We start from the raw sequence: 12,866 nt of genomic DNA on the forward strand, positions 1-12,866 counted from the left end.
AGGGGACACAGCTGGGACAGCTGACCCCAACTGCCTGAAGGGATATCCCACACCGTATAACATCATGGTCAGTATGTCAAGCCAAGGGAAGAAGGAGGAAGTAGGGGATGATCGGAACGGTGGTGTTTGTCTTCCCAAGTCACCATTACACATGATGGATCCCTGCTTTTCTGGGGATGGCTGTATACTTGCCTGCCCATGGGAAGTGTTGAATTCATTCCTTGTTTTGTTTTGTTTACATGCACAGCTTTTGCCTTCCCTATTAAACTGTCTTTATCTCAACCTACAAGTTTTTTCACTTCTACCCTTCTGATTTTCTCCCCCATCCCACTGGGGCAAGTGAGCAAGCAGCTGTGGGGATCTGAGCTGACTTTCTGGGCTAACCTACAACAGATCTTGTCCCTTACAGAGTTACGTGACTCGTTGTTTGAATTTCTTTTCTGTTTTGTTCTTTTTTAGTTCACTCTATGCTAAGGTTGTTATATAGTCACTACAAGTAAACAGGCTTATTATGGCTTTATATGACTTTATTAATAGATAATGACATACACAGAATAGCGGTCATGCCACATATTCACCAACAAGATTGTATATTCAATATGTAGTCCAAGGTATGAAGATGCATATGCACAAGGATAAGGATGTTTACAAGTGTAAGATGTATGGTGAAGATTCATTTGATCTTCAAACTAAACTTTACCCCCCGTTCTTCTGTAAGACAGTTGTAAAATGTATTTAAACAAACAAAATGAGTGCATTAATCACAGTTCTCTGTACCTTGCTCACATTCACTCACCTGTTCTTCAAGAAAAAATCTTTCAGCATTATTGCTTTCTCACTCTGATAAAGGTCAAAACGAAAGAGAAGTTGAAACTGGGAAGAGGATGTAGGCATTTTATAACAGTCCTTTTATGGGTTAGATGGGGAAGGAAATTAAAATTTGCTTCAATGAAACAAGGCAGCAGTGTACACAATTTCAGTTTTCTGAGAATGGAGGTGAGGCTTTAGAGAGGCATAAATGCGGTAGTAGGTTACTGAGGTGAATGCTGCTGATAGGTAGAAAGGTTTCCACTTTCTTTTGAACCACTGCAACTAATTTGTGCATACATTGTGAGCTCCTTTTTTTGCAAATCCTATCTCTTTCGAGAGTGATGAACCCCTTGAAAAGCAAAACCCTCTAAAAGGCAACCAGAAGGATTTGAGCCTATAATTGAGCTCATGCTGAATTAATGTTGCATTGTCAATTGCTGCTTGCTGACATGGGGGATGCTACAACCATGAATTCTTATATTGTATGAACCAAATTCTGAGGTCTTAAGAGGTTCTTAGAGATGGCATCTATCTCACTCATAGCTGAGTGCCTCTCAAATTAAAAAAAAAAAAAGAGAATAATAGTACTTACACACAGCTTCTATGAAGAGTTCATGATACACAGTTCCAACAGCACTTTAAGAAGAAATGTCAGTATTATTATTCACACTTTGCAGATTGGGAAACTGAGGCAGGAGATGAAGTGCTGAATTCCTAAATCAATCAGTAGGTTTATAAAAGACTCAGGAAGAGCTACAATGTCCCATAAATGCTAATAATGCCCTGTAATCTTTACCATCCTGTTTTTTCCTCTGAATTTTGCTTGAGAATAGGCTGTCCTTGAGAGAAACTCTCCAAGTGGGCCACTTGACTTCTTTAAGAAACCTTAAGAAGTCTGAATTTGAAATTTTTTTTAATCTAATGCCTCTTTGGTATTGAATCCTTCATGTCCTTCCCAAAATATATGTGGAGCCTTTGCAGAAGCCATGGATAATCTGGAAAACGATATTAATAGGAGACAGGCAGCATGCTGATTTATCTCCTTTACATTCAAGTCATATACTGTGGTCTTCGTTATTTCAATAGCTGCCAAACACAAGGACCAGAATGAAGAGCAGCAGGAAGGCTGAGCCAGAGATGACAGAAGGACAGCTAATATATTGGCACAAGGTCTTTGTAATGGGTGCATTGTCCTCCTGTGACAGCAGATTGCCCTCTCAAGGTATTTGTTCAAAGACATTACTGAAGAAAAGTCCATCTGAAACACGAAGTTTTAGATAATGTTGGTTAAATGTGATTTTTATCTGCTTGCAATGAAATAAATTATGATTAGTTGATTTTGATTTTTTTTTTATTTTGATAAAAACATCTTTGGGATCTTACATGTGCGATCTCTAGGATATACTGTTTATCTCCAGATAAATTGAAGATAGACAAAGCTGTGTGGAAACCATGGGGGACAGAGGTACTTTTCTTGTTTGGGTGCTTGAGTGACTATTGCAGTTAATGCAATAGGCATTATAATTACTTGCACTTCTGACCTTTTTGTTGCAAGGCCGTAAGTCCTGGTCAGAAGATGGGCAATATCACCATCCTTATTGAATATTCATCAGAAAAGATGGACGGAAATGTGTGACTTGGTGTGATTCAAGAGTGTTGAGTTTGTTCATGGATGATAGTCTGTAGGAATTTGGTCTTGATTTTTCAGAAAGATACTGTCTTCCCATGCAGAGCAGCTGCTGTTACTGATGACTCCTACTGTTTGAACACATGGAACACAGCAGCACTGGCTACACATGATTGTATATATATGTATATGAGGGAAAGACTAGATTAGAACTAATTTTGGAAATTCCTTCCCGTTCTGATCAACAATACATTAGCTTTAGAACTAAACCACTCTTTAACAAGTTGGAAAAATGATTCGGCTACAGCTGGTAGGAGGCTGAACAATAGTGAGTAACAGTTTCAGAGATATATTGTTAACTCATAGTCTTGTTTTTGGTCTTTTTTATTCTTAACTTTAAAACTATTTTATTTTAGTATAGGAAGTTAGAGAAAAAAAATTAAACATAAAACTTTGCCTACTAAGATAATCTTTCAATAACTTCTGTCCAGGGCTAATTTATTTTTGTTATTCAAATTTATTCCAATGGCATGTTTGAGGGGTCTTAACACACTTGTGCAGCATATGCAAGCTGATCTTACTAAACAGACCATTGTAGAGTTTATATGAAATTGAGATTTTTACTTGTCATTTATTTATATTAAAACTTTCCTGGATTGTCAAAAGACACCAGTATTTTTGCATCAAATTTTGCTGATCTGAGGAATTATTTGTGCACTTACTTTAGTCTATCCTGTTTGTCTTAAGAGTGAGAGAACAATCTAAGCTAATTCAAGGCAAGAGGTTTTTGGAAGAATATGTAGTATATCTTCATTGCCTTTTAGCCTAGCTATCATAGGTTGCAAAAGTTCTTCATGAAATTCTGTACATACATGGTGAGTTGACCTGCTCTGAGTTTCTATTATTATATTGCTCTCAGTACCCTGACTAGTACCAGCCATTGCTGTTGTAGGCACACACACAGCATAACAGAATTGGTTTCCTTTAGCCATGTTCCTGTTGGTGGCAGGATGCTGATTCTAAAAAGTCCAGCTGGTATTCACTTACTTTCAAGAGATGTCCTTTTTGGCTGTGCTGCCAGCAGGCCACAAGCAAGTTTCAATGGAAATCTTTTGTTGCATAGTTTGCTTAGTGTGCCTCCCGAACTCCCCAAGTAATGGCTGTATTTTGCTAGTTTTTAACCAAGTAAATTCCCTGTTAAACAGGATTATGGTTTAATTAAGATACAAAGAGTTTGATTCAGTATTAATTTTGGTAACATTTCTAGTTTCATTTCCCCCCATTTTCCTATGCTGTCAGCTTCAATTTGGAAAAGAATAGCTAGAGAATATAAGCAAAGTGAAGGGCTTAGATGAGTGTATACTCTAGTAACCAACTAAAAACTCCTATTTCCATTGAGACTGAGACTTTGTTTGAACTCTCCACTAATGCTAAATCTGTGGTTATCAAACTGTACCACAATACTGTGGAGTGAATAAGGCAACTATTTTTTTGAGATATTGCTTGTGATTACTGGAAAAGATAGGGATATTAGTAACAACATTCAGAAGATTTATAGCTTGTTTGCTGGTGCATAGGAGAGTAAGTGCAGATTACTGAGGGTTCTCAGTTATGAAGGCTATGAATTATAGTTGTTATCCATAATTTATTATTCTCCATGTGCTTCCAGTCTACATTTATTTGGAGAGAAAACATAGGCAGGCAGAGTAGGTAGGAGTAACCTTGAGAGAGTAAGACTTGCTTCATGTAATTACCATCTTCACCTTGTTCCTGAAAACAAACGAAGAATCCTCTAATTATCTAAATTCCTGATTGTTATCTGGCTTTAAGAATTGGAGACCCGTTCATTGAAACAGAAAAACTGCAGCAGCCCTCTTGCACAGCCACTGTGCCTTCACCATGGAGCTTCTGTGAAATTTTGGAAAATTAGAAAAAACAACAGAAAGACTTCAAATATAGCTACCAGCATAGTGGGATCAACTGCTTCTATTTTTGCAAGTATTTAGATGTATTTTTCATAAGTGATGCTCCTTGGATCTAGTGCACAGGTCAGACCTAGTACACTTCCATGTACTTTTCTGAAGTTGGACTAGAAGAAAAAGATAGCACCAGTTTGATAAATATGCTTTTGTTTGTTACATCATAGTAAATTTTTCTCACTGATTTTATCTACACTGATATAGGTGTATGTATTTAGAGGGATGCTTCTTAAAAGAGGAGTAAGAAAATGCTTATAATTTCTTTTAATGTCAGTTCGGGTGAACTTGATTATCAGAATACATTTTTTAATGGCCTACCCTTTAGACCTTACATTAGCAGCACATCAGCTTCACTTCGGTACGTATTTCATTCCCCAATATTTCAAACAAGTAGTAGTTTAGTAATTTAAAGAAAATGTTTCCTGTGCATCTTCTTTTTTCAGTTCTCCAAATTATCTTCTCAACTCCTGCCCTTGTAATACATGGTGCAAGTTCTGCAGAAAATAAGTAACTTCATCCACATATAGACGTGTTGGCTGGCTGATTTTGTAGGTAATCAAGATGTCATTAGGTAACAGAATTGTTAAGTTAGATTCTGCCTAGGCAGTTGAACCTCAACATTTTTTAAATTGTCATTAATGTTCATAAAATGAGGATATAACATTTTATGACCTGGAAATAATTTGCATTTATTTACTAGTTATTAATTCTTATATTTATAGCATAAAAGTAACAGGAAGAGACCTGTCTGAACATTCTAGATGCTTCTGACACATATCTGAAAATGGAATAAATGCCCACCAAAACCAGCATCCTTGTAAAATGAGAGGAAGTCACTGGGTAGATCAAAAAATGAACCAAAAGGCTTATTTTTATTTGAAAAAGATTCCCAATGCTGCTATAGCAACTGTTCTAATAATTTGAACCTTGTGTCAACTCCTGATGCACAAAGGAAAGGGGTGGCTTTTAGTAGTATTGAGGAAGTCATTGAAAAAGAACCTTAGAGCCATTGCTAATGCAATGCCGAAGAGACAAAGTTCATCTCCTGAACTCCAGACACTTAAAAGTCAGACAAGCAGAAGAACTGAGATTCAATTCTCCAGCTGTATACAAGGAGCAATTCTACTTGTATATTGTTTAGCACAGTGGATTCACAGAAGCATTGACATTGCTCCTTGATTTAGTCTTGAAATTTAGAAATGAAATTTCTCACCACCACAGTAGTGAGGATTCATTTGGCAGACTTGTTAACATATTAAAAAAGAAAATAGCTCGTTTTATTATTGAAATGTATTCCTGAACATCACATACACACTCTTTGTCCCTGTATTTGTTGCCTTCCTACCTTTTTTCTTGGACTATCTTTCTTTAGCTACTAGTCTGAAAATATTTATGCATGTGCTCATTGTAGGTTTGAAAGTGTTCCAGATGTGGCTGCTCAAATGCTTACAGTAAATTGCTGTGTTTGCTGAACCTTTAAGGGCGCTGGTTGTGATGACAGTAAGATGTTTTCGGAGAGTCTCATGGCTGAATATCTGAAACAATCTAGATTTTTGGCTTCCACCAAATCTAGTGGAAATTAGCTACCACAAATACCTTTGAAAATTTGCACTCTCAATCATTTGGGGCAGAAATGTTCTTTCCCCTATATAACAATGGAAGAGTATGTCAACTTATGTTGTGCTTTAGCAGCAGTAATAATACTCTGTGCCCTCACTGCTGCTATTTTCATATGTGTATAAACCCTTTTTTCTTTTTTTCTTTTACACTATTACTCACGACTTGTTCCATCTGAAGAAGAGAGGGCCTGGGAGAACATAATAGCAGCTTTATATGGAGAGGAGAGAAGGTGATGAAGAAGTTGTATGGAAGGGCAAGAGATAGCAGACAGAAGTCTAAGAAAGAGAGTTTCAAGTTGGATACAAGGAAAACTTTTTCCCCAAGAGAACAGTAAGGCAGCAGAACAGGTTGCCTGACAAGGCTGTGTTGTCTCTGTCCTTGAAGGATTTCAAGACCTGGATGGACAAAGCTGTGAGCAACCTGGTCTGCCCTCAACAGAGATTCTGCATTTGACTTCCCGAGGTCCCTTACAACTGAATCTTTGTATGATCTTATGGAGCATGCCATTTTAATCACAGAAGTTTTAAAATGATACTACTGGAGCTGCTAAAAATGGTTATTGCACTCAGATCGAAAATGAATTAGTCTAATCAAGCAGTTCTGGATGAACTACAGAAGGAAACTCTTCCTTGATACTATAAGTACATTTCTTTATAGCTTCTGAACCATCATAGTGATGCCACACCTAACGACATGCAGGTGCTCGAATAGATTTACTGGAAAGACAGGTTGATTTTGTTTTTGCTGTCTAGCTGTTGAGATAAAGAGGTTGGCAATGCCTTCATAAACCATAAGATAGGGGAGCTTTGTATTACTAGGGCTGTTAATAAATTTTTTCAGTTTCTGACAATGAGCAAAATTTTTTTTGAAAAACGGAATTTAGTTAATATTGTTTTCAAATGAGACTTCTAACGCCTAAGATGTATTGTGCTACGACATTTTTTTCCACATAGGGTTTTCTTTAAATCACCTGTCATGGTGAAAGACAGATGTACCATTATTCCATAGTCTAAAGTGGTGTGTGTTTGTATAATACCTTGAAAAAAATCTGCTTCTGTCTTTCGATTCAAAAAGTCCCATCAAAATGTGCTTGGTTTTGCTTTAGATAAAAATAAAGAAAGAGGGAGGGGGGGGACAAGCTACAGCTTTTAGATTCTTTTTTTAAAGATTCTGTTTTCAACAGCTGCAGAGAGTAATTATTATAAAGGCTGTAGTCCCAATTGTTTTGAGTTGATGTTGTAGCCATACTGTAGCAGATACTCAGCAGATGCAGACTGAAGCACACAACTTGAAACATATGGCAAGATAAAATCTGAAAGCTATGCTAGCTAGCTACCATAAAGATTTTGTGAGGGAAAAGAACCTTAAATCAACACAGACTTTTAGGGAAGGACAGCAAAAACATTATAGGATAGAAATGATGATACCTCTCTATCACTTCTGCATCTGTAGCTAAAATCTCTGGAAAGAGAAGTTACTGTGTTTTATTCTAACTGAGAGAAGTTAACAATTTTTTCAAGACTTCCAAATAACACTTATAATCTCGAAGCTCAATTACTGCACATTCTATTATTCTAAAGTCTTTCTTACTGTAGCAACACTCCAAAGAAGGCAGAATAAAATTTCAGATGGTACCAACAAGAAAATAGATTTTAACTCCAATAGATCTTATTAGCAAGTAAATCATTGAGAAAATTTCTGCCTTTTGAAAATCATTTAGGTGACTGCCACTTGAAGCATGATGTAAATAATGTAGCACCTGCTGTTTTCCCTGATGGACACGTTTGGTTTTAATTTTTGTGGTAGAATACTGACCATTACTGAAATGTAATTGTCATTCATTTCATTTTAAGCATTCCAAGGTGGAAACAATTATTTGCGTCTTAGAAGGCTTATAAAAATATGTATTTGTATGGAACGTATATTTTAACCTTGATAATTGCTTATCATGCCATAAAACTGAGGCCAATACTTTCACTTGTATATGTATACCTCCACCACACACAGGCATTAAATGTATGCAGACAGTAAGAATTTGTTTTCTGTACTTGTCTGCCTGCTGTCTTGGTTTTTCATTGTCAACTACTTACTACTCTGCCCTGCTAACCATCATTATTACCCTGACTTTCTATCTTTCCCCCTTCTACCACCCATCTTCTGTAGAAGACTTCTCTGAGGTGCCTAGTCATATTGAAGCGGGTCTGACAAGCAGCAGCAGGCATCACAGAACTACCTTAAATGTGGATTCCATTTTACTGTAAATTATGCATTTGTTTTCTTCCATATATTTTGATGAATGTACTTCTTGTTTCAATAAGATATTTACATATATAAAGTGCTGAGAAAACTGATGTGCCTGAATACAGTGCAATATTTTTTCTATTTCAATACTGTTTGTGTATCACACTGATGCTTCTAGAACTGTGTGGGAGTCTGGTGTGTGATTTGAAGCAACATCTTCCTTTTGCATCTGAGCCTTTAATATCTTACATTTCTGGTTAATGTTAATGGCACGAGTGGGAAAGATCTTATAATGCAGAGTACGGTTCCTATCTGTATATATTAAGTGCCTGAATGCATCTTCTCTTTACTACAACAAATCTTACGGAAAAAATTTATTTCTCTATCCATTGACCTGCTATCTGTTGCCCTTTTCAGAAACTCACCTTTAAGAGGTAGCAGGGTATGGCTGTATATATCTGGCACACACGTTCACATCTTCAGAGATAAGACACAGCATGCATCATGACCAGCAGATATTTCATATTGGCAAAGAATGATTTTATGTCAGATTGGAAGCTGCTAGATGCTATGAATGACAATGATGTCTCCAGCTATCCCTTCAGAACAGGGGGAAAAAAAGGAAAGGAAATGCATACACACCATGTCAGAGACACTTACAGCATTCTGAGTATGCATGTAATTCAAGTGGAAGGCAACTCACACCTGCTGTTCAGTTGAAAGATAAACCACAAGATAACGGTGATATGGCAGAATGTGATAGTATATGGAAAGTCTTAACTTAAAATGCCGTAGTCCATATTGCTTACTCGGCAAACCCCTTGGTGACAGGGAGTGTGATTTGACTGAGGCATTATATCATCTTTGACTTAGGCGAAATATCCGGCTTTTTTAGGAACATAAAGTCAAGGATTTGAATGAGTCCCTCAGATGTTCAGTGAAAACTTTTTTTTTAACATGAGTAGGAAAAAAAAAGGTGCTTCCAAAAATCCCGTGGTGAAGTACAAAGAAATGGTCTTTGCAAATGTAGGTAGGAGAAGTGCTGAAGACTCTACTCTGTGCTTGACTGAATCCAGAGGTGAGAGTTTGGGGTAAACAAACGTGTATGCATTTTCTTTATTAATATTATTTTTGTAACAGTTCATACATTCATGATAATAGTTTATTAGGGTTCTTAATAAATATATTACTCTAGCTATATTTATGAAACATCGTGTTTGTGAAGAATTTAACTATTGTATAGTGCTGTGGGGGGAATAAAACTTGTAAAGCAGAAGAAAAAGCAGTTGGGAAAAAGAGAAATTAATATGGATTTTTTTTCTTCATAGTTTGACCCAGATTACCTCATCTATGGAATTTACAGAGTCTGCAGATATCACATCTGACTAAGAGCTCAGTTCAAACTGCAGAAACCACAGTCCTAAGTGTTGCACTTGCTGTGGTTGGGAGTTTACTACGTGGTGTTCCAGGGCAGAAAGCTGAATCCAGCACTTCCTATTTTCCATTGCTTATAATTTGCATCTGCCTATGAATTTGAGAAGAGAGTCCATGTGTTTCTGAATTGTGCCTTTCTGTGCTCTTTTGCAATTCTACTTTTGATGTAGCTGCAGTATGAAAGAAAGAGCTTTGAAACAAGTATTGGTGCCCCATCTTGCACAATTAACATAATATACATATCTGGACCTGGTTCACAGCCTGCGGAAGTGAGTGTGTAGAGTTCCAGTCACTTTAGTGGGTGCTTTAATCAGGCTTAGGGAAGTAATGGTAACCGTGTTTGCCTTTGCAGGATTGAAAGCAATATACCATAGTCAGTGAACTCCTATTACTTAACATATGCGTACAGAAAGTATACCAGAGCAGTGTTCACTTTTTCCCTCCTGAAAGTCTTGCTTTCTTGATATCCTAGAGAAAAAAAAATCAATTAAAAAAGAAATTAATAAGTCTTATTGAAGAGGTAATTTTACACATCTTTAAAGTGAGCAATAAATAGGTAACTTCTGTGTTATTTGTGTCCTTGTTTTCGCTCAAGGTGAGGACAATACAGCCTTGTAGCTCCGACCTCATTTTCAGAAAGAAGTTCAGGCATAGCAACATCCAATCTAGTCATGTAATCAGCATGCTCTGCAATATTACTACTTTAGGGACAGTGAAGTTTATAAATCAGCAAAACTTAGTAGTATGAAGCAGTGTATTTTTAAAAGGAAAACAGTATTTAGAAGAATAATGATTAGGTGAGATGAAAATGATGTTACTCTTAACAAAACAATTTACTGAAACATTTTGAAAATGGAATTGCCAGCAGGCAATTTGTTTTGTTTTGAAATAGGCTTCTACATTGCCTTCTGCTACTGTGAGGGTAGGATGAGGGAGGCATGTATACAAACACAGGCATATCTATAGATAAATGAAGGTACACACACACACACATCTATACATACCCCTATGTGTGCATACATTTGTGCATAGGGATAATGCTTTCCTTTGTAGCATTTATGTTCAGCTCTTTAAACCTGATACTTGCTGTAGTAACAACTCTTTCTTGGAATCTTGTGGAAATTGCATAAGGGAAGCAAGGCTCTTCTTACAAAAATAATACAAAATTTTTTAAACATTATGTTAAAAGAGTTTCAGTAGTACTGAATTCAGATTTAGAGAGCCTCTTCCAATCTCTTTTTGTACATATGGAGCATTTCAGGCAAATGGAAAAAGGAAGCAAAACTGGTCGCAAGTTGTAGGGCTATTTAGACTGTAGTCAAGAAATTTGATAAATTCATTGTTGAGGAGAGAAAAGATGTGGAATGGAGAGTAGAGGAGAGAGATCACAAAACTGTAAGACTTTCAGAAGAAAACTGCTAAGAGTCAGGTTTTCCAGCCTATAAGTTAGGTTCTCGTAAGTTAACCATTGCGTTCCCCTCCCTTTCTTATTTTGGCTAAATTAACTTCTTGCACAACATTAGTAGAAAATACCAAAATCCTTTAATATCAGTTTATCTGGTTTCCTGTGTTATGCTCATAGTCTTTGGTCATGCTGAGTTTGGCACAGGTGCATGACTTGAAAGGTGTTCTGAGGACTTGGAAAAGAAACTAAAACACACATGAAAGTGCATTTATATGTAAAATGTGTGTGAACAGGTTTCCTGAGAGTACTGAGCATGGGTGGGGAGGCCACTGACAGAAGAAGTGGGGGAATAGGATTGGTTGCGGATGCTGGGCATTTGGAAACTGATCTTCTGTTGAAACCATTATTCCTACTTTTGCTCTCAAAGCTGGGATTTAGTGCTCTCTAGGCATCTCTCAGTGCCAGCATTTTTGAGTTTGTGTGGGGGATGGTGGTTCATAACCATCTGATGTAAGACTTCAGGGACTTATCCCCACATGTGGATATCTGAAAATAAGATTTCAGAAGCACAAAAGCTAGGTGGAATCAGGCTGGCCAAATGTGCATGATAGGCTTTCAGGCCCTAGGGAAGAAGAAACACTGTCTGTTGTTTTTTCTTGCATGTACACATGCAAGCTTCTCACCCAGCAGAGAATGTCATTCCAGAAAGGCTACACTTTCTAATGTATTCAGGAGAATCATTGCAGTTTAAACAATGTTATTCAAAGTCCCCTAAAGTCTGTGTCTATTTCTTATTGCTTAAGATATAGTAGTACATGAGTGAGGTAAAGCTAGAGGTGATGGTCCAAGTGCAGGGTTGTTTGAATGAGAGTTACCAAAGTGGTGGGACCAGTACAAGGAGGAAGACACTGCCTACCTGTGGTCTTGGTTATGATCTGCCAGATATAGAAGTATTCAAAAATATTCTCACTATGTTTCATCCTCTGACACTCAGTTATACAACATAATCTACACTTTCTTAAAGAAAAATTATACTAAGATGAGGTAATGGGGCATCTTGCAGAATATCTCTGATTATCATTCTGCCTTTATGGCATATGAACAACTTATCTAAAATACTTGATTTCAGTGTCAGTCTTTACATCTTCAAAGAACTGGAAAAACATTAAATCTCATAACCCAACTGGGAGCAGGAAGGACATATAATATTCTTATAATCTCTTGCTTTTATGAGTGAAAATATTAAAACAGGTTGCAACCCTTCTTCCTCAAGAAGTCGAACATGTCACTTCGTATCTTTTCCTGTCGGAATCAACGTAGGGCTGTTTGCAGAATAAGGATCTATGCAGCATGAATCCAGGTGGTGTAATTGGTACTGCTTATTGCCTTGCTAAGGGCACAAAAGGGAATCAATGTCAGAACCAAAATGGGAATGCAGATGCTCCAGGTGATACTTGCAGAAGTATTGACATGGAATGCTTATTTCACCCTTCCAGTGATAAGTCAATTCATAGAGAGATATTAATATATCTTTGAGTCTCGACCTATGCACCTTGCCTGTTCGTGTCTGAAACCCTCACCTTTTTACCTTGTTCTTTTTAATGCTAAGTGTTTCTATTTATGGTTCAAATGCTGCCTATAGAGTCAACTGAGTCTGTAATTCATGCCAGCACTGGCCACTCTGTTACTGTGCTGTGCCGCTGCCACATTTCATCCTTTGTCAGCAGCAGTTCAAAGGAGCAGTCCTCCC

Source organism: Neopelma chrysocephalum, unplaced genomic scaffold (genome assembly GCF_003984885.1).
Source record: "Neopelma chrysocephalum unplaced genomic scaffold, ASM398488v2 Primary Assembly neopelma1_60, whole genome shotgun sequence".
Lineage (NCBI taxonomy): Eukaryota > Metazoa > Chordata > Aves > Passeriformes > Pipridae > Neopelma > Neopelma chrysocephalum.